The sequence below is a fragment of the Camelus bactrianus genome, chromosome 26, assembly GCF_048773025.1.
Source record: "Camelus bactrianus isolate YW-2024 breed Bactrian camel chromosome 26, ASM4877302v1, whole genome shotgun sequence".
Lineage (NCBI taxonomy): Eukaryota > Metazoa > Chordata > Mammalia > Artiodactyla > Camelidae > Camelus > Camelus bactrianus.
In genome coordinates, this window is record NC_133564.1 from 36,280,892 (window position 1) to 36,301,332 (window position 20,441).

Below are 20,441 nucleotides of genomic sequence, written 5' to 3' on the forward strand. Positions count from 1 at the left end.
GAGTAAGCAGGTGATATATGTCTTCATTTTTACTGATGAAGCCACGTTCTCCATGAACTTCAGGGCTGTGGGAAAATGCGTGTCATTATACTGTGTCCCAGAAGTAGAGACTCACCCTGTCCCAGGTAACTCTGGGCCACAGCGAGCCTTCCCTTGAGAGGACCTGCCCCATCATGCACAGGGCTGTCCTGCCATGGAGCTGAGCATCCCGGGTGCTTCCCAAGTGTGGCCAGCACTGGAAGGAAAGGAACGGTTTCACATACCCTACTTGTCTCTCCGGACTCACACCTCACTCTGTTAGTGTGATAAAGGCTAGCTGTGGGTCATGGGTCTGTGGTGTGGAGAAGCACTCTCCGTGGCCAAGAGGAGTGGGGAGGAGGCATCCCCTCCCTCAGTTTAAACAGGTGGTGGTATGGAACTGAAGGGTGCTTCCCAAGAGTTTATAAAAGGAGAAATAAGGATTTTCTTTGGGACTTAGTCTAGCCAGGAAACACAGAAGATGATTAGAAAGGAGACTTGTAAATCACTTTAATATTAAGTTGACATTTGTTGAGCACCAATAATGTGCTACATTCTTTTCTGAGAGTTTTACAGAAATGAATCCTTCAATCTTCTCAACAATCGTGTAAGGAATGTTTGATTTTTATCCCAGTTTTACAGTGTGGAAACTGAGGCACACAGAGGGTAAGTTGGCCAAGGTCACAGAGCTAGTAAGTGGCAGAGCTGGTATTTAAACCCTGGCTGTCTAGTTTTGAGGCTCCCAGGCATGGGCTTTGGGTGTTTATAGGTATCTGCATCCCTGGATCTCTGTACCTCTGTGCATCAGTTTGCCCAATAAGGACAGGCAAAGGAGAGTTACACAGGTGCTCACAGTCGTGTCTCAGCCACTGTCCACGAAGAGTGCACCGTGATTAGCGTTAATTGTTTTCCAGGCAGTAGATCTGTTGGTATAACAGAAATTTAGTCCATTGAGTTAATCTAGAAACCCTTCCTGCTCTGCTTCTGTCCATGTTTGCCATGTTACTGCCTGCCCGGGATTAGGCCGTGGAGGAGAAACTGTACTCATGGTTGAACTCTGATATTTCAGTCTGGTTCATAGTTTCACATATTCTGTTACATTAATAAGTTAAGTTTCTGGTTTTCTTGCATCAGTGTCTCGTGAGTTTGGTTAATGTGAAACCAGTCCATGGGAGCCCAGGTGTGCTTACGGTATAATTTCTGAGCACGTTGTGGCACTTCTACACGTGCAGTCCTGACTGGAGGATGTCCGCCTTCCTCACTGATTTCTCCCAAGAACAGGGTCCTCTCCCATCCTCGGATGTGAGGCTGGGAGCTCTCTGAGTAGGCCAGTCAGAGGCCAAGTCCACCAATCAGAAAATGATGAAGTACCCGGAAGTGGGTTTAATAGAAGAAAAGGGCTTCCAGGTAGTCCGATGGGCTGTTCGAGTCCATTTGGTGAAAAGCTGTTCACTGTCTGTGGTTGAGCTGATTCTTTGCTGTTGAAAAGTCTGGATTAGATGAAGGGATTTTAAAAAGCAGAAAGGAGTGATTTTAGATGGTACGTCCACACCAGTGAGAAGTGATGGATGACCGCCTGTGTGAGGAATAGACAGAGTCTTACAAACTTCATAAAACAGCTTTAAAAGCTCTGCCATCTGAGTGCACTTCATAAGGGGTCCAGATCATCACTGGTCATGCTGTGAGGGCAAATAACTGATGATGGCATAAAGGACACGGAGGCATCAAAAAGGTCTCAGTCATGTTCCCTGTTTAAAGAATGTGACACAGTGTAATATATTTGAGCTGGTTTTTCACTGAACAATTTTTCGTGTTTTCTGGGACTCCCAGCTCCCGAAGTTTCCACGCAGCTGCATGTCCCCTCACTGCAGCTCTGTCAGCACTTGTCCTGGCCTGACGTGGTGTCACGGGGAGTAGGACGGTCAGCGTCCCCGGCTCCTCCGAGCTCCGTCTCCTCATCCGCAGTGCTGGGCTTCTCATCCGTGTCTACTTAGAATGGTTGCTGAGAACCACACGTGATGGTTGTCAGGGGTGATTTGTGGTTGTCCCTGTGTTTGACATATAGTCAGTATTTGATAGAAACACATGTTTTTTTTATAGTTCTGGCTTCTACATTGCAGTGGTTTTTAGTCTGCATTTTTTTATAACTTTTTTCTTATTTTTAAATAAGCACTTTTTGGGGGGGGATTACTGGGGATTGAAGCCAGCACATTGTGCATGGTAAGCAAGTGCTCTACAACTGAGTAATACCCACCCTCCTTGTCTTCAATTAAAAATAAATATTGCAATACACAAAATAGCTCTTAAACACCATCATGGGACCTATTTTCTGTATAGACAATTGAATACATATGCTATTTCAATAAGAATAAATGTTGGGACATACTTTTCTGAATCTGTTTACTTGTTTAAAAACGATAATAGCTAGTGATAAACACGAGTCTTGGATCCAGTAATTCTTAGGGTCTGCTTTGACATCATGGGAAATTACATTCTACAGAGAAGGCAAATTGGGTCTCGTTGATATTTGGATGATTTAGCAGATGATCAAGTCTTTCAGAACTTGACAGTTTTGTATTTTAAACTTACTGCAAAGTTATCTTCTAGAAGTTGGAATTCCTAAGCTTGTGAAGTGCTCAGTAATTCAGTGTGTATGTGTTTGTGTCTGTGTGAACGTGTTTGTGTGTGATTTCAGGAAGGTAGAAATAAGTTCCATGTAGCCCTCTGATACCTTCCTCCTCCAGTTCAAGATGTAGGCATATATTTACACAAATAAATTGATATTCTTTTGTCATTTGGCATATTGGAAATAAGAGGTTGTCATACTTGTTTCAGAAGGGTTGGGGAGCATGAGCTTAGAAAACGGGAGGAGAAAGAGGCCGGGAGGCACTTCACACTCTGTGCAGGATTTGAGGAACAGTAGCTTTTCTTTTTTCTTCTAAAGCAAACTGGTGCTGAATTGTAACATACTATTACTAGAATTGCTTTTCTGATCAGATACAAGTGCCTCAGAGTTTTCAAGGCAACATGAATGATGAAATCCGTTTTAGGAGTTATCTTTAAAGTAGTGTTAATTTTCAAGTAAAAGGCTATAGCCTGTTCTTCGAAGGGTAAAAGACGTTCTCATTGATCCAAGTGCATGATCAATGTGCTTAGTTTCTTTGGGGTTTTTTTCTTTTTTTTAAGTGCTTGTTTCATTGTGGTTTGAATGAATGTTTAAAATTTCTGAATTTTGTTCTTTAGAACATGCTGATTTATAAGAACTGTTAAAAACCTGATTGATCTTTCGTCTTTGGAGGGGCACCCTTTTGATTTCTGTTGTCTGTTAAAGAGGGAAATTCTTCCTCTAGCCTGCAGATCATTAAGTGAATGGTTTGCAGTGTGCCTTTAAAATTCTTTGAATGCTTTGAGCATACTTGTCTAGTGAATTTTGAATTGACTCATAGTAATGACTTTGCTTTGATTCTGTGGCTTTTGCTCCTCTCCGCAAGAATTTGAATTCTCTGTTGCATTTTGTATACGTGTTTTTAACAGGGGAAGAAATTTTACATTTTTTACAAAGGTGGGTTTTCCTATCCCCTCCGAATGCCTTCTATAATTGATACAACAAAAATCTGTTATTGCAGTGCTTAATTATTTCATAAACTAATTTTTGGCTTAATCAGAAGCAATGAGAAAGAGTGATAATAAAAAATATGAAAACCTTCCTTCCTTTGAAGAATAGAAATGAGGTGGTCAGGCTCACGCATGCTTTGTGCTTGACACACTTACTTTCATGTCATTGTGTATCATGATTCGGAGATGGAGTTGCTTCAGGTTTTATAGATTTTTGTTTGAACATTTTTGTTGAATTCTTTCTCCAGGCTGATGTTTCCTGTTGGGTTTGTGGAAAGCGTAGAAGGGAAACAAATTCTTTGTTTTATTTTCAGGAGACCTGAGTTGCTGATGAGAAAAGTGTTGAGGGTGGGCTGAGGAACAGAATGACACTCCCTCTCCTCCTGGCTGAAACTGATGAACAATGAAATCAATCAAGTGTATCAGTATTTGACCAATAGAATTTAGCGAGCCCAAACTGGCAAGTTATGCCCAATGGAAAGTACTGAATTCACCTGCAGAATTAGGTGCTTTGCCAATTAGAATCAGCTTAGAGCAATCAGAAAAATTAGTTCATATGATGAGATATAAAAGAATGTAATATCTTCTATTTCTGAAACTTTTCTTTGTTAAGTTGTGTAGAGCTAAAATTAAGTTTCAAGCGCCAGGAGTTAAGAGTCTGGGTGATTCTGTGGGATCGTTAGTCAGGGATGTGTCTAGATCATGCTAGAGTGTCTGAAGGTGGCAGGAAAAGACCCAGGGCTAGGATTTGTTATCCTAGGGTGTCCTCCATAATGGTTCCATAATGGTTACATGTGGGAGCCCAAGATTAGGTTAACAAATTGTAACAGACCCCAGGCGCCTGTCAATGTTCAGAAGAAAAATGTGTGCTTAGTAACTGCTTTGCAAGCAGGAGCCTGTGCATCCTCACTCCTGTCTCCTTGCCTTAAAAAGCAGAGACAATGATTTGCTTGCATAGTTGATGCTTTAGATAGCACTCTGCTCATTTCAAAGCAAGGACCCAGGTCCTCAGCTATACAAGCTGGGCTTGTGTGCTTTTAGATAGTCTATTATCCCCAAAACAAGGACCTGGCTGGTCTCGTGGTCTGCTTTGTAATTCACATATCTAAAGAATGTATCTTATTCCCCTCACCCCATGACTTCCCTAAAGATACACTAAGCCTTTGTACTCATTGTGGTTTCTACAATCTCTGTCTCCTCCCGTCTTTCCTCAAGTTCCTACTTACTATCACACAACAGTTAATGACTTTTTCCTTTCGTTATACACAGTAAATATAGGAGAATTTGAGAGGCTCGTGGAGTTGGCTCCCTACTCCTTCTCTTTTTCTGGACTTTTCCCACAGAGTCTTGAATAATCATTCCGTGTCGGTACGACTTCTGCCAGCCATAACCCACAGTTCCAGGTGAGAATGATGCAGGCTTTATCTCTCCTACCCAAGGGAGAGAGAGAAGAGAATTGAGATCTGCTCCCTTGTGGTCCCTTCCTTCCCGAGTGCCACTCCAGTTCACCTGCAGCCTTCTGGCCTCTGCTGTCAGGGCCTCTGTCCCAGGACTGACTGCAGCCATTTTTTCCCTTGCCAACATTTCCTGTGCCTTTCAGAAGTTGGTCTCTTCTCTGCAATTCAACCCTGGCAGATGTGATGGTGGTCAGCGTGCTGGTGGGCAGTCACCTGGGGACTCCCAGGAGCCATGCTGATTCTCCTGAGTCTCTCATTCGGGGTTACAAAACTGTCGAGCACCGGAGGAAGCCCATTCACGTGAGGGCAGCGCAGCATTGCATCACTTTCATTTTATTTTTGAAATTTCAGTGGAGGAATTATTTGTAGCAAACTGTTCCAGTTTTTTGGCTGACTGCTTTCCTCACCACCATTTCCTTGTTGGATGTGGTGCTTGGTTTAAGAACCAGGTTTCTTCTCTGGTTATTTCTAGCAGGTGGGCTTGCCGAATCCTTGATCGGCATTTGAAGCAGAATGCTTCATCTTGATGTCAAACTGATTTTCTTCATTCTGAATATTTCGTATACACTCAGCAACTGTTTCAAGTGAACTGCTCTTGTCCAATTTCGGTTAACTCACATTTGCTGATCTCCTGCTTTCATGCTGAGGGCAGTTTCTTCTTCCTGTAATAAAAGTTAGCAATTTGCATCTACTATGGGAAGGTACTGGCCCGAGGTGCTTTTGTTCTTAACAGTTTTAATACAATTCACCCATTAATATTTACACCGGTTTTTACTCTATGCCAAGAATTGTGCATCCCAGTCAATCTTAGAATATTTTCATCCTCCTAACAGGAAACCCCATATGCATAAGCACTCATTCCCATCTTCCCCATCCTCCCCCAGCCCCAGGGAGCCACTCTTCTCCCTCTGTGGATTTGCCTGTGCTGGACATTTCATGTAAATCGAGTCAATTCATGTAAATGGAACCGTCTATTTTGACTAACTCCTTTCACACTGAGTAACGTTTTCAATGTTTGTCCACGTTGTTGCCTGGGTCAGTACTCCATGCTTTGCTATTACTGAATAATATTCCACTGTATGGCTGGGCCCCTCTGTTTACGCATTCATCAGGTGATAGGCATTTTGGTTGTTTCTTCTTTTTGGCTGTGATGAATAATGGCACCGTGAACATTCCTGTAGTTTTTATGTGGACATTTGTTTTCAGTTCTCTTACGTGTGTGCCCACAGAGCAGAATTGCTGGGTCATTCAGAAACCAACTGTTCAACTCTCTGAGGTCCTGCCAGGCTGTTTTCCAAAGTAGCCACGCAGCGTTACATCTCACCAGCAAGGGCTGCTATCTCTGATTCCTGTGTGTCCTCATTAGTTCTTTTTATTCTTTTTTTAATTATAACCTAATGTAGTGAGTGTGAAGCGGTTTCTCCTAGTAGTTTTGACATGATTTCCCTTACAGCTAATGATTTTGAACATCGTTTCATTGTGCTTATTGGCCATTTGTATATTTTCCTTGAAAAATACCATTTCGGATCCTTTATTCATTTTTTAATTTAGTTGTCTTTTTTGTTGAATTGTAGGAGCTCTTTTTTATTTGGAGATACAAATTCCTAATCAGATAAATTATTTGAAAATATTTTCTCCTGAGTGTTGTTCTTTTCACTTTCTGGATGGTGTCCTTTGAAGCGAAGTTTTAAATTTAATGAACTCAAATTTATCTCTGTTTTCTTTTTTCCTTGTGCTTTTGGGGCAATATTTAAAATCTGAGGTATTTTATTTAAAATTTACATATAAAATATCTTAATTTTTAGGACCGTCCTAGGAGACGGGTGCTGTTGTTATACCCAGTCTATGGATAGGAGGCTGAGATGCAGAAAATTTCACTGACTTATGAGTGTCAAAGCTACCCAGTGCTGTGGGAGTTCAGAGCCTCATGATTGTCCCCAAGCATCTGTGCTCTTCACCACCATGCTCCACTACTGCCTGGAATCGTTAATGAAAAAGTCTTTCCTTTTTTGGTTTCTTGTTTGTTTGTTTTCTCATTGGGAACCTCATCTCCTCATTTTCCTTTCGGATATCAGTGTAGGTTTATTTTAGGTCTCATGTAGGCAGAAGAATTGCTATCAGTTAACTTCTTTATTACTCACTCTCCGGTGATGATTGTTGCTATTTGACCTAATCAAGTCATGCTTAAGTCTTTCCTGCTCATGACACTGAAAAGAGTCATGACTTACAGAATGCTCAGAGAGGAAAATAATTGATTGATTTTATTTTGCTACCCAATCAAACCAATCAAATAAAAACCCCGGTGTTGACGCAGACGGTAAGCCCTCCAGAATAGGGTCACTGTCTTCCTTGTGTTTCGTTTGTTTGGTCACAGTGTCTGGATAGCGCCTTGCTGTCCAGCAGTTTTGTGAGGATACGGTGTTCGTGAATCATTGTAAGGACAGAAATTTGACAACAGACTGTATTGGTCATTTCACGAGGGAATAGATAATATAGAAATACTGCTCAGATCTATTTTAAAATTAAGTTTGGAATGTTGAGAAGAGTGCAAGAAACCATACAAAGATCTTTTTCACTTATTTTAGATCTATCTTAGGCATATTATGATTACATAGCAGAGTAACTTATCAACTAGTTTTGACAAGAGGTGTGTATTATTGATTATTTGTTTTAGTTGAAATATTCTACCTGGGAAAAAGTAATCAGTGCCCATAAATGAACAAATATGTTTGTATTTCTATGTAACATGGGAGCAGACTTCATATGTTTCTATATAATATATATGACTGTGTGTTTTAATCTTTCTGTCAGTGTATTTATAGTTTTTCAGCAATATTCTAACTTTAGAATTATTCTAAGAAAGTCACCCCCGATTCTAGCGCAGTTTCTACTGTGTATCCTGTCTTATGCATGGGATTCCACTGTCTCCTCAGTGAGGAATTTCCTCCCCTACTGAGTTAGTAGCAGAGTTAAAGGAACTGTGATTTCTAGGCCTTTGCTCTCCATGTGTTTGCAGTTGGCTGTCAATCGCGATTTTCCATTTCTTGAGTTTTCATTGTTCAATTAGAATTTTTGAAAATAAGTGTTAATATGTTGTATTTGTCTCCCTGGAAACTTGATGTGTTTGTGCTTTTCAGTTTTCAATTTCTTAAAAATGTAAATGCACTCTTGTTTTTAAGTAGTCCTTTTTCACTAGATATTTGTTTACCACTTTATAGTTAAAATACATTTTTTCCAATGAATGAATCGGTGTGCATGTTTTAAAAGATACCTTACTTTTTATTTTCCTTATTATAACAATTATATTCATTCTAGAGAATTTAGAAAATAAGGATAAACACAGTAATAACTTAAAAATGGCCTCTAATCTCACCTAGAGATACAGTTGTAAAATTTCAAATTGAGAATTACAAGTCCTCTCATGTTGTTCTTCTTTTTCAAGATCGTTTTGGTTACTGAGACCCTCGAATTCCCATATGAATTATAACAGCAGCTAAACAGTTTTTGCAGAGGAGCCCGCTGGGATTGTGATCGAGACCACGTAGAATATACGGATCATTCTGGGGAGCACTGCCATTCCAAGAGCACTGTCTTCTGATCCAGGAATGTACGTGGAGTGTCTGTCCAGGTATTTAGGACTTCTTTAAATTTTTTTCAGCAATGCTTTGAGTTTACAGAATATTATTTTACTTTTTTTCTTTGCCTTTATACTGAGGACAAGTGTGCAAGGTTCCGGGATCAGAAGTGTATTTTAGCCCCTCCCGTTGCTGCCAACATGGTCGCTGTGCTCTTGCTTTGCCTTGTGTACAATCTTGCACAAAATAGGACCTCAGTAACTCTCTCTTGAATGAATGATTATATGATTGTAGGATGATGCTTGAGAGTCCTTGTGATTTTTTCCTCCAGCCTTTCCCCAATTCTTAACTATGCCCTTTCTCTTCCTAAACTCCAGCCTGTGTTTCAGCCTGCCTGTGGCATTGATTTTTCCCTATCTGTAGACGCTTCCTTTCACTGGTTCACGATAATGTTACATGTGGGCTGTGGAAACTTGTCAAGAAAGAACAAATCTATTGCATGCTAGTGTTTTTACAGTGTGGTATCTTTTATCGATTGAAATTAAATCAGGCTGACCCCCTGAGCCCTCCCGTGAGCTCTTTTCACTTTCCTACATCTGATACTGCTCTGGTTGCTACATGTGCCCTTCCCCCAGCCTTGGTTTTTGGGTTGAGTAAGTCATCATCAGTGGAACTCTCTCTTTAAAAGATGAAGAGAACATTGGCTCCTTCTCCCTGGTTGGGGACTTGGATGAGATGAGATACCAGATAAAGAATGGAGCTCCACCTCATTCTGACCCCTGCTCTTTCCGTTCTGTTCTCCAGAGGAAAAGAGTACAATTCAACAGTATAAAGATTGATTGTGAGCTAATGAGATAGACAAGGCAATCAATTATTTATTAAATATCCTTTCATGCCAGAAACAAATGTATTATACACACAAAAATCACACAAAGCATGATAATATCGTGCTTATAGACGTGTGTTCGAGTTCAAGTCCTGCTCTGGAGTGACCAGTCCTGTGAGATGGAGAACTGGTATGTAGGCTTAGGCTCTCCAGGACTGGTTTTCTGTCCTGCAGAGATGGGGCTCGCTAGGCTTCCCTCCCCCGTAGAGGTGCTGTGGGTTGTAACTGTCACGCGTGCACAACTGCTCGTTCCTCGTAAGTGCAGGATAGCATAAATTTTGCGGTGATGGCTTTATGACTGCCCCGTGTAGACTCGCAGTGCTCCAAAGGGATGCCTTGTGGTTTGGAGATGGGATTCTCATTTCTGTAAATACCCAAGAATTGTGGTATTGGGCCCTGCTGATTTGAATCTATTCTTTAGAAAGTACATATTGTAGATATATTTTTCAAGCATGTGTGCTTTTTTCCTTTTATTATTTATAGTTCTACCCTCTCATCTCTTGGTGTGACTTTTCATGGAATCCAGGAAACAGTCCTAACCTACCTGCCTCTTCACTCTTCTCCGTGGTGGTTTCCTTCCCTGACTAGAAGAGGGTTTTGCACAGGAAATTTTATTTGTTCCCCTTTTCTTGGAGTCTCTCTTTCGGTCTGCCCATCTCTCACCTGCCCATCTGTCCATTTATCTACCCACTCATTCTTCTGACTTGTTCCAAAAAGCATTTCAGGCAGCTTACAGAAGAACAGATACCAAATAAACAGGTTAGAAAATGGGGCCAAGTTCAAACTCTGAGGCTAGGAGGCGAGCCTGTTTGAGGGTTGCAGCCGTGAGACACACACCTCTGCCCTGTGACTTATAAGATCGACAGCAAGAGTTTGCCTGAGGCTCCCAGCAGACACAGGTTAACAGGGTTTGTGGGAGATGCTCACTGGCTGTGAAATAAATAAGTGGCTCAGGAGAAGCCCAACCTTTCCAGCTACAAAGGCTTAGGAGAATATTCTGAGTGTCTTCCAAAATCAGGGTATTGCATTGTTTCTTTTGTCAGAGTTCTACATATAGTTGGTTACATTCTATACCTGGAAATTTCTCCAGAACTCCTTACCAAGTGAGTGCCATTGCTCGGGAATGAGGTGGTTCTGCTCATTGACTGGGGTTGGCCAGAAACCGAAAATGACAGCTTCAAAGTAGCCTGGGATTTGTCCGTTATGTTTTGTCAGTGCTGTAGATTTCAGGAAATGCTTTCACACTTTCTCTCCATCTGAGGCGGCAGCGTGCTCTCTTAGCAGCATCAGGAGCTCAGAGCCACGGGATGTTGGGGGCTGACTGCACTGCCGTCAAGACAGCCAAGCTAGTCACTGCAGGCGTGGTACTTTCACATAGTGCATTTCATGCTCTATAGTAGAAGGTTTCAACAGGGAGTTAATTAACTGAGTTAATTAACATTTAATAAATATGAAGCTTTGATGAAAAGACGGTTATAGGCAGAATATAAGTTGTGAACACTTTGAAAACCTTTGAAAACGGTTTCATTACTGAAATTTCAGTAGGGAAGATACACAGTTTATCTTATTTATGCCTCTCATTTAAAGTAACAAAGAAACAAGACAGAAAAGGCAGAGGATGATTTCTGTTATTCCTCTCGGCTTGCAGGTGCCCTCACATCCAGTGGCATCCATCCAGACACCAACACTGACACTGGCCATGCTCAGAACTGACTCAGCCCTGAAGACACAGGCGACAAATAGAAGGGGGCCACGCCCTTTTACAGCAGGTGCCCTCACTTTGTGTGTCCTTATGTAACTGCACGGTGTTAATCAGGATCGCCCGTTCTACATTGTGTGGCGCTGCTGCAGTGTCTCCTAGTTATTTGTTTCTGTAAGTACTCGTGTATTATTCTCCAATGTGTGGTACTACACATCTAAAAATGCTTTTTTCAGATGAAAAATAATGTATATTTAATGCAATAAGTCTGAAGAAAGGGACAAAAACGGCTATCCAGGTCCCACTAGTCAGAAATAATAATTAACACTTTAACATCTACTTTCTGTTATTTTCATCAGTGAGTATCAGCTCTGTCATAAAAATCAGTGAGCACTCTGTGCCTGTTTACTGTGTGGAGACCTCCATTTTCCATTCGGCTTATTACATGTTTTTCTACAATATTCTATCTCCACTGGCATGATTTTTAATGACCAGTATAGCATTATGTCTTGTGGAGGCATCTTCCATTTTACTTCGGGCTTAAATAAACTTTTAAATTCCAAGTGTACTTAACTGAAATACTGAAAAGAGACCTGTGGTGGTACCGAAAGAGCCCTACCTCCCTTCCCCTTATTTCCTGAGTGTAAAAGCTGTTGCCAATGTGGTGTATATATTTCATGACCTTTATGCCTATGACATATATATATACCCATACATACATACATACATATGAGAAATCTATGTATATGTGTGTATATATGCTTTTTTGAAAAATAAGGCCATACTATATGTTTTCTGCAGCTCGCTTTATTCACTCAGGGGTATATCATAGACGTCCTCCCACTCCAGACTCACCCGGTCCTTTCAGATAGAGTGGAGGGGTCTCCTGATGTGCAGGTGTGGTCTCTTGTGCAAGGACACCATTGGTGGGAGAGTGCTGTGGACAAGGCCCTGGGCCACGGGGAAACGCTGGCCCCCTCAGTGCCCACAGCTCACCGTGATTTACCGCATTATTGTCTTGATGGTGGACACTTAACTTTTCTCCATTTTCCACTGTCAGAAAGGATGTTTGACTGGCATCTTTCTTTAACAGACATTCCAGTGATCTTGTATGAGCATGCCTTTAGTTAAGTCTTCTGGAAATTTAGTCCCTGGATGTGACATTTACGTTCATCACAGGCTACTTTCAAGTGACTAGAAATTCCTTCTCCAATGTGGAATGAAAAATGTAGAATTACTTATGTAACCAATTCTCTATTGCTGGATATGATTTCACTTCAGCTTTTCTTCCCACCAGTGTAAACAGTACATCTATTTGAACTGAGTTTTTTTCTAAACGAAACGATTCCTAGAAGTGGGGTTGAATCAGTGTGTACACACGTTTTTCAGAGTTTACATATCCATTGACATGTCATCCTCCAAAAAGGTCGCTCACAGTTTTTTCTCCCACAGATGGACACTAGCTACAATATCTTTTAAAAATATTTACCAATAAGATGATCAAAAGTGCTTTTTCATTGTTTTAGTTTGCATTTGATGACCAGTGAGGTATTGAGCATTTTTCACTGATTAGCCATCTGACTTTTGAAAAGTGAATGATCCATTTTGTCCTTTGCACAAATTTAAGTGAGGAAGCTTCTTTTTGCTTTGTGACAGCTCTTTGTATGTTATGAACATTAATCCCTTGTCTTCATCAACATCTATCACAGAGTTTTTCCTTGTCATTTCTTTCGTTTCATTTTGTTCAGTAGGTTTATTTTTGTTGTGGCTCAAAATATTCTTAAGATAGTAAATGTCTTCCTTTTGTGTTTTATCTTTGTTATTATTCTTAGAAATACTTTCTTATAATGGTATAAATCTCTTATGTAGGTTTATTTAATGTCAAAGATGGAGATGATAATAGTACTTGTTATAGTAAGGAGAAGTTGAATTAATGTGAGCAAAGAGTTGTATTTGCTGTTATTAGTATTTTAATATTTACATCACTATCTGTAATTATTTTTGTGGTCATTATGACAGGAATAGAATTTGTTCTTTCCAGGTGATTCTCTGATTGTCCCAGGACAATTATTGAATTCATACTTTGCACTTTGATTTGAAATCCCACATGTATAAAATACTTATGTACACTAGAGTCTCTTTTTGAGCTCATGCTTTATTTCTGTCAATCTTACTTTCTTACTCCAGCGCTATATCTTAAATATTGTAAAAATTAATTATTATCTGACATTGCGATTTTTTTTTGTTCTTTTCTTCCATCCCAAACTTTCTTGGCTATTATTATGACTTTATTATTCCTGAAGAATTCTAAAATATATTGTTCAATTTAAAAAAAAATCAGATAAGAGTATTCATGGGATTTTTATTAAGTTTTGAATTATTTTTAGGAGAACTTCCATATTTACAAAACTGTTTTCCTCCGTGCAATATGTTGATGTCTCTACATTCACACCTCTTATTTACCCCTCAGTACAGTCCTGTAGTTTTCTCCATGTACAACATGGGCATTAATTGTGAGTTTATTCCAGATTATTGTCGATGTTTTTGTTAATTTTGTAAGTGAGAATTTTTTGCTATTATATTTTTTAACTGTTTAAACTGACACCTAGGAAGGCAGATTCGGTTTGTAAATACTCACTTTGTAAAAAATCATTTAAAATTGTAAGTATTAAGTAATTGTTCGAGGATCCTTTCTTTTGTGTTTTTAAAAATTTGTTTCCAATATTATCAAAATGGTCATAGCTAAGAAGTATAGGTGTGGAGACAGATGGAGAGAGGTAGTGTGGCTCATGTACAAACTCTGAGCACTTTTATGGCTGCATTTAGGCTGGAGAAGCCCCAGAAGAGCCCACGTTAGACCAGGGGTGGCTTTGTTTGCACTTGAAAGCCAGCTTTCCTACCTTTATGGTGAAGCCTGGTGGGCATGGCAGGTAGATGATCAAGGTCTGATCAAGGTCATTGGCTGCACAGAGCACTGTGTCTGTGAGAACTGGAGTCCATCACCATGGGAAATGCTTGGTGCCAGGAACACTGCAGGGGAGCTGGGGAGTGTGTGTGTTAAGGATTTTCCAGTCCTGGGAGTGGGAAGATCAGACTCTGCATTCAGATCTGAGTTTGAATTCATCCTCTCTTGTTTACTGGTCCTCTGACTTTTGTCAAGTTATCTACCCACTTTGAACTCCTATTTTCTTGTCTCTCAAAATAGGAGAATTACGGCCTGCTGCTAGAGTGTTTGATCAGGATAAATGATTTGTTTCTATAAGATGCCACGTACAGTCACAAGCTCAGTGAGAAATGGGCTGTCACCTCTTCATCTGCAATTCAGTGCTCGACAGGACATCGGGGAAAAGCCAGTCCGTAATTTGTTTGTGATGCAAGTAGGAACAAAATTAATGTCTTGCCTTTCACTTGCAGTATTCTTACTCCTTTGCTTCATTTACTTCTTTCCTCCTTTCCTTTCCCCTCCTCCACCAAAAGATCCTGAGACTCTCTCAGAACACTAGATTCAAATTACTTTAAAGGGTGTCTCATCCTCATGAAATGACAGTAACTTAAAAAAATCTGTACAGATCCCAGACGTCATTGTATTTGATTTACACACACACACGCACACCCACCCACCCACACAATCAGCCTACCTCCCACTTGCTGAGGGAGAAGGACCAATTTTTCTGAGTTTTCATTCACTGAGCGTGAGAGCAAAGTCTCTTACGCAGACATTCACCTTGCTTAGTGCAAGGTGTTTTTAATTGGATTTCTGCTTTGTGGCCATAGAACTATTCTCCTTATAGAAGAGAGGATGTGGAGACATAGACATTCTGCTGAGATATTGGTGTCAACATATTTGAGTTGGAAAGGACTTAGGACAGCATAGAGTCGTAACTTTTTATGGGTGAGAATTCATGATAGTGTAACTTGGACAAGAACCTAGGTCTTCTGTCTTCGTGTCCACGTGGATGAAGAGGCAACAGGGTGAGAGATGGCAGGGATCCTTCTTGCTTGAGTTCCAGGGTCTTGCTAGTTTTCATTGCTCAGCTGCCTTTAGTTTAGGTCCGTGTGGCCTCTCATGGGAAGGTCACTCTGTCCTGATAGACTGAGTTTCTAATCAGCAAAAAGGTCTGGACCCACTCATATTTCCCAGAGTTTTTCTGCTGTCCTGCTGACAGTTTATATAAATGATACCTAAGAAACTACTGGATATAAAATCCTTATTGTTATCATTTGCCCTCAAGTTCCATAGGAATGGGGTGCTGTCTCAGGATGTCTAAGGCTAGATCTGAACAAAGATAGGGTGATAGGCTGTGCTGCTGGACCCTCCCCAGTCATAAGGGATTTCCACCTTAGTTTTTAGAATCAGACAGACGAGTTCAAATCTTGCCTTTACCAGTTATTAGCTTTGTGAACTTGGGGAAGAAACTGTAGTTGTTTGTGCCCAATTTTCTTTATCTGTAAATAAGTTCAGTATTTACTTTAGGGTTTTTGTTTTAGAATTGAATGAGCTAATTCCCTCATTTATACCGAAAATACTGATCGCGTGGTTCTATGCTGGTGCCTTGGTAGAAGATTACTAAGGGACTCAGCAGTGAGAATGCAGGTGGGGGACCCCTGGATCATAGAGCTTATATTCCAGGATATGCTTGTAAAAGACTGGATGTGCAGTGGATTTTTAGTAAATGTCCATTCCTTTCCTTATCCACATTGATTGTGCATATATATTTGTACAATATATGAACAATTTTTTATTGCAATTTAAATCTCTTTGTAGTAATTAAATTATGTAGCTATAACAAAATACGTGAAATAAAATGATTTGTCTTTTATTTTCTTTTCAATATGCAAAACAAAATAAAATAGAAAAGAAAAAAGGTTTTGAAGGAGTAGAAATAATTTTATTTCTGTGGAATCAATTCCCTATTTTAGGTTTTTTATTTGTGTTGTTAAACAGCATATAAAATTGATAGGTTGTGACTTCAGTGTTGATAGCTAGGTGAGTGTAGTTTCTTTTTGTGGTAGTCTTTGATGAATTATTTGCACTAGATCATAAATGATGTGCATGTTACATATTGGAAACGAGGAAAGAGTGGAGACATACTACCTCCAATGCAGTCATCTTGTTACCAAGTCGAAACTCGTACTGCTTGCTGCATGACAGGCCAATAAATTGGGAGATTGAGGTGTTGGAGCAAGGAATACTAACGTATTTGAAAAGCTGGCAGACCCAGAAGATGGCAGAATGACATGCTGGAGAACCGTCTCCCCCAAGTCAGGAATCAGTCCGCTTTTATACTAAAAAGGGGCGGGGATGTGGTTGGTTGTTGCAAACTTCTTGCGGTACGAATTGTTTCTCCTTGGACTTCTTTGTTCTTGCAGCTGTCCACGTGGGTCAAATCATGGTGCCCCTCTAAAACCTCCAAAAAAAATCAAAGTTGATTCTCTATTTTGCAACTTGCCATCTCTATGTAAGTGCAGAAGAGTTAACATCGTGAAAGATCAGAGCCCGGAGAATAGGCTCTCCTGGATATTTCAGGCTAAAGGCAACTATCTTTTACAAAAGGTACAGAGCTACCAAGTCTGAGCCTAGAAAACAGCAAAGGTTTAAAGCCAAAGGAACAGATCTAACATGCAGTCAAATTTATTCTTTTCTATTACAATTTCTTTTTCCACCTCATAAATAATTTTAGTAAGAAACATGAGCAATTTTTTTAATTTTGCTTCTTAGTAACGGATAAGTGGGTCAAATATATTTATGAGAGCAGGGATGCTGTGCGGGCATTGGGGTCACAGCAAACTCTTGTTGGGGTGGTCGACTCTGCAACATGTCTGATGCCCCGTGGGTGTTGGTGAGGGACCCCATAACCAGGGGCTGTCTTCAGGAACCAGCATATGGGCATTGACCTCTGGAGACCTCTTTTTCAACTGCCGGAAATTTATTCAGATACTGTGACTGAAAAACCACTTCAGCTGGTGATAATTAGGGAATAAAGGAAGAGGAAAAGGGCTTGGATTAGATTACAAGAGAAGGACAGAATATCAGGGAACCTGGGGGCTTGGCAGTGGGTCCATGGAAGAGAGGGGAGCAGAGGTGGGGAGGGGCACGCCTCTGGAACCAGCTCCTGCACCTGTCCCAGGGCCCAAGTCACACAGCTTTTAATTGGCCCAGGACGCTCTCCTGTCTGGATGTCACCCTGGTCAGAACCTTGAGAATCGAAGGTAAGGGGTGTGCAGCACTCACCTAGGGGATCACTGAGGACTTAGTTCAAGTCCACGGTGCCTTTTCTGGTCATGTGTCTTCACTTGCCCTTTATCTTAGGATCTGAGAAGCAGGAGCAAGGAACGCAGGGAGAGATCCAGTAAGACATCTGACTGTGTTAAGAGACGACAGTCATAGCCACACCGGGAGCGAGGACACTTGCAGCAAAGTAAAACGACTTCACAACTATTGCATCAGAGCTGCCGGTGTGAGAGAGCCTAAGCCTGTCTCAGAGTGCAGGGGACAAGCAGAAAGGAATGGTAAATTTCCACTGACAGTTGAAATTTTGTTAAATAGCCTGCTACTGTTGCTTGTATCACTTGAATGAATGCAGGTATATTTCTATGGGCAATTATGTTCACTCAAACCCACCAGCCACTCTTGCCCCCATCGGGGATGGGCTTTCTCAAGCCCAGTGTACCTGCTGCTTGGGTGGGCCATGCTGCGTGTCCTCGCCTGGGGCCGGGCTGCTGCAGGGCACTGAGTCCCCGAGGCACGGCCTGCGAGACACGACAGGAACACCTCTGCTCTTGACTGAGGGCCTCCGTTTCCCCCTGCAGTGTAAGAATGCTGGTGACTGAGTTAGAAGCATGCTTCAAAGCTGTCCGTGTCCTTGCCATCCAGAAGCAGAGCCTGGGAGCTTCCGAATTTCTCCAGAATTGGGTTTACATTCATCTTCGACAGGTGAGTTTATGTCCTTTTACAAGTGGAGGAATTACTGTAGTTTTCCTGGAACTTACTCACCACTAGTCCATCTGATTTTTCTGTGCTAGGATTCAATATGGCATGCTAAAAATTCTGGAGTCAGATCTTGAAACACTGATGAAGAGGATTATTTTATTTCTTTATATGATAGTATTTTACTTTCAAAATTCAGAGTTTTCAGTTCTTTCAAAAATTTTTTGTGGGGTTGGAGAAACAACTTTGCTCTTGCCATCTTTGTGACCTGTTGCTATATGCCTGTCACCTGTCTTCTGTCACTTGTGAGGCGGTTCCATTTGTGACCCTGTCCGGGTTGTTCATGGTATAAAACATAAAGTCTGTAAAAGTACAGTCCCTTTTACTCCGAAGACATTCCACAAATACTACTTAAATCTGGGTGTGGTTTTAAGAAGACAGAATCATTAGAACATGTACTTGCAGGTTGCTAGTGCAAAATCCCCAAATCAATAGTCTAGCTCAACATCTAAAATCTTTCTAATCTACCTTGGATTTGTATGGATAGTTGAAGCAGTTTGCTAAGAACTCAAGACCAGGGTTAGAATACAGGCTGGTGTAGCTCAGCAGGTCCTCCCAAGCTGATGCTCTGGGAGAGGGCAGGTCCTAGGGGAGAGGGCGTGTCCTCCCCTCCCTGAGCTGACAATTTGATGGCAAAGACATTCATCAGGTGAAGAACTTGGAGATTCTTCTAAGAACAGTGGGTTTGAAAACAGTCCTAAAAGCGTGGGAGTGACACAATCCCATTTGTCTCAAGTAGGGGAGAGTGGCTTTGGGGCCACTTGGGAGACTCGTGAGTCCAGGTGGGCAGTGTTGGTGGCTTCCACTTGAGCGGTGGGATGGTCAGCGGGTAAAAGCGAACAGATTGAATGCATGTTTAGATGGTAAAAAGGAAAGGATGAATGATGTCTGTGAAGGTAGGATAGAGTAAGGAACAGGTTTCTGGGTTGATTAATGAGGTAAATGATGGTCCTGCTGTGCTGAGGAGGGAAATCTGTAGAGGGAGTTCTGGGGGGATAACTGATGAGTTCAGCTGTGGGTAAAGTGAAAGGCTGTTAGATGTGTGGTTTGGGAGCTCAGGTGAGAGCCAGTAGTGAGTAGGGGGAGGGGAGAGAGACTTTCAAATCAGTTTGTCTTGTGAACATACAAATAAGGATGAGTAATGACACACTTAAAACCTCTATATTCTGTATTTAAAGCCCAGTAACATTTTGCTATATTGACTGCAGAGGTTCTTAATTTTTTTTAATAGAAATAAAATAAATAGAAAAAAATAGTGGAGTTAATGAACATCTTAGAGTTGATGTGTGTCCTTGTATGTATTTTCATACCTCATCTGTTTATAACCATAATCTACAAAAAGTTCGCTTGCTTAGCATAAGAGTTAAACAGAGGGAAGTTACACACAGTGTTGGGGCTTGAAGCTGATCTTCTCGGGCAAATTATGTCACCTCTCTGTGCCTTAGTTGCAACTTCTGTGACTGCCCCCGGGCCCATCATCACAGCTGATTTCCTAGACTAGATGTTGGGAGGGAGGCTGCTGAAGGGAATAAGAAGCGGCAATTTCTAGGGATATTGAAGAGAGAGACAAAAACAGATTAAAGCCGATAAACTGAGTAAAAATACCCTCAAAAGTGAAAGAATCCCGCAGTGTTTTGAGCCCCTTAGCGTAAGGGAAACAAAATCAGGTTGAGCCAAAGCTCTTGAGCATGTGAGTATTGTGGGTGGGTGGGTGTCATCAGAAAAGGGTTGAGAAAAGGCCTTTTAATTTCCCTAGACGTTTCCAGTAAGGATGGGGAGCAGAAGAGAAAACCCCCTGCTTCACAGTGGAAGCTGCTGTTTTGTGCAAAACTGACCAAAGTTTGGAGACCAGTCATCAGCGGTGCTGGCAAATGAAGAGACTTCGGGATTGGATGGGACACTTGCTGCGACTTTCAGGTGACCTGCTGGCTGGGTCTGTATGGCGGGCAGTAGGTTTGCAGGGTGACCCGGGCATAAACCCTGGCTCTGAGGCTGCTGGTCTGACTACCAAACCTGGGCACCCGCAGTCTTAATGGTGCAGCTCGGGATGTGGCCTGGGACACCTGCTGAGCTGAGGGCGAGAGGAGGGCTTCCCTGAGGGGGTGTCATGCGGAGAGTGGGAACGTGTTCCTGCAGGGGAGGAAGAGCCTCTGAGCAGGGTACTGGATGCACAGGCAAGACCAGCCTGAGCACGGAGGCTTCT

At 41.5% G+C, this 20,441-nt stretch overlaps 1 protein-coding gene across 4 annotated transcripts in view; it reads left to right on the forward strand.

Moving 5' to 3' along the window:
* The window catches only part of LOC141575165 (uncharacterized), a 188,570-nt gene that overhangs the window by 152,411 nt on the left and 15,718 nt on the right, over positions 1–20,441 (forward strand). For 3 of the 4 annotated variants that reach the window (XM_074353797.1, XM_074353799.1, XM_074353800.1), the window contains 5 exons: positions 8,533–8,718; positions 11,200–11,424; positions 17,561–17,760; positions 18,061–18,184; positions 19,995–20,155. The gene's annotated coding sequence lies outside the window, so the exon portion shown is untranslated. Of the gene's footprint in view, positions 1–8,532; positions 8,719–11,199; positions 11,425–14,455; positions 14,628–16,620; positions 16,805–17,378; positions 17,461–17,560; positions 17,761–18,060; positions 18,185–19,994; positions 20,156–20,441 lie in introns of all 4 variants that reach the window. The other variant, XM_074353798.1, reaches the window with a different exon arrangement.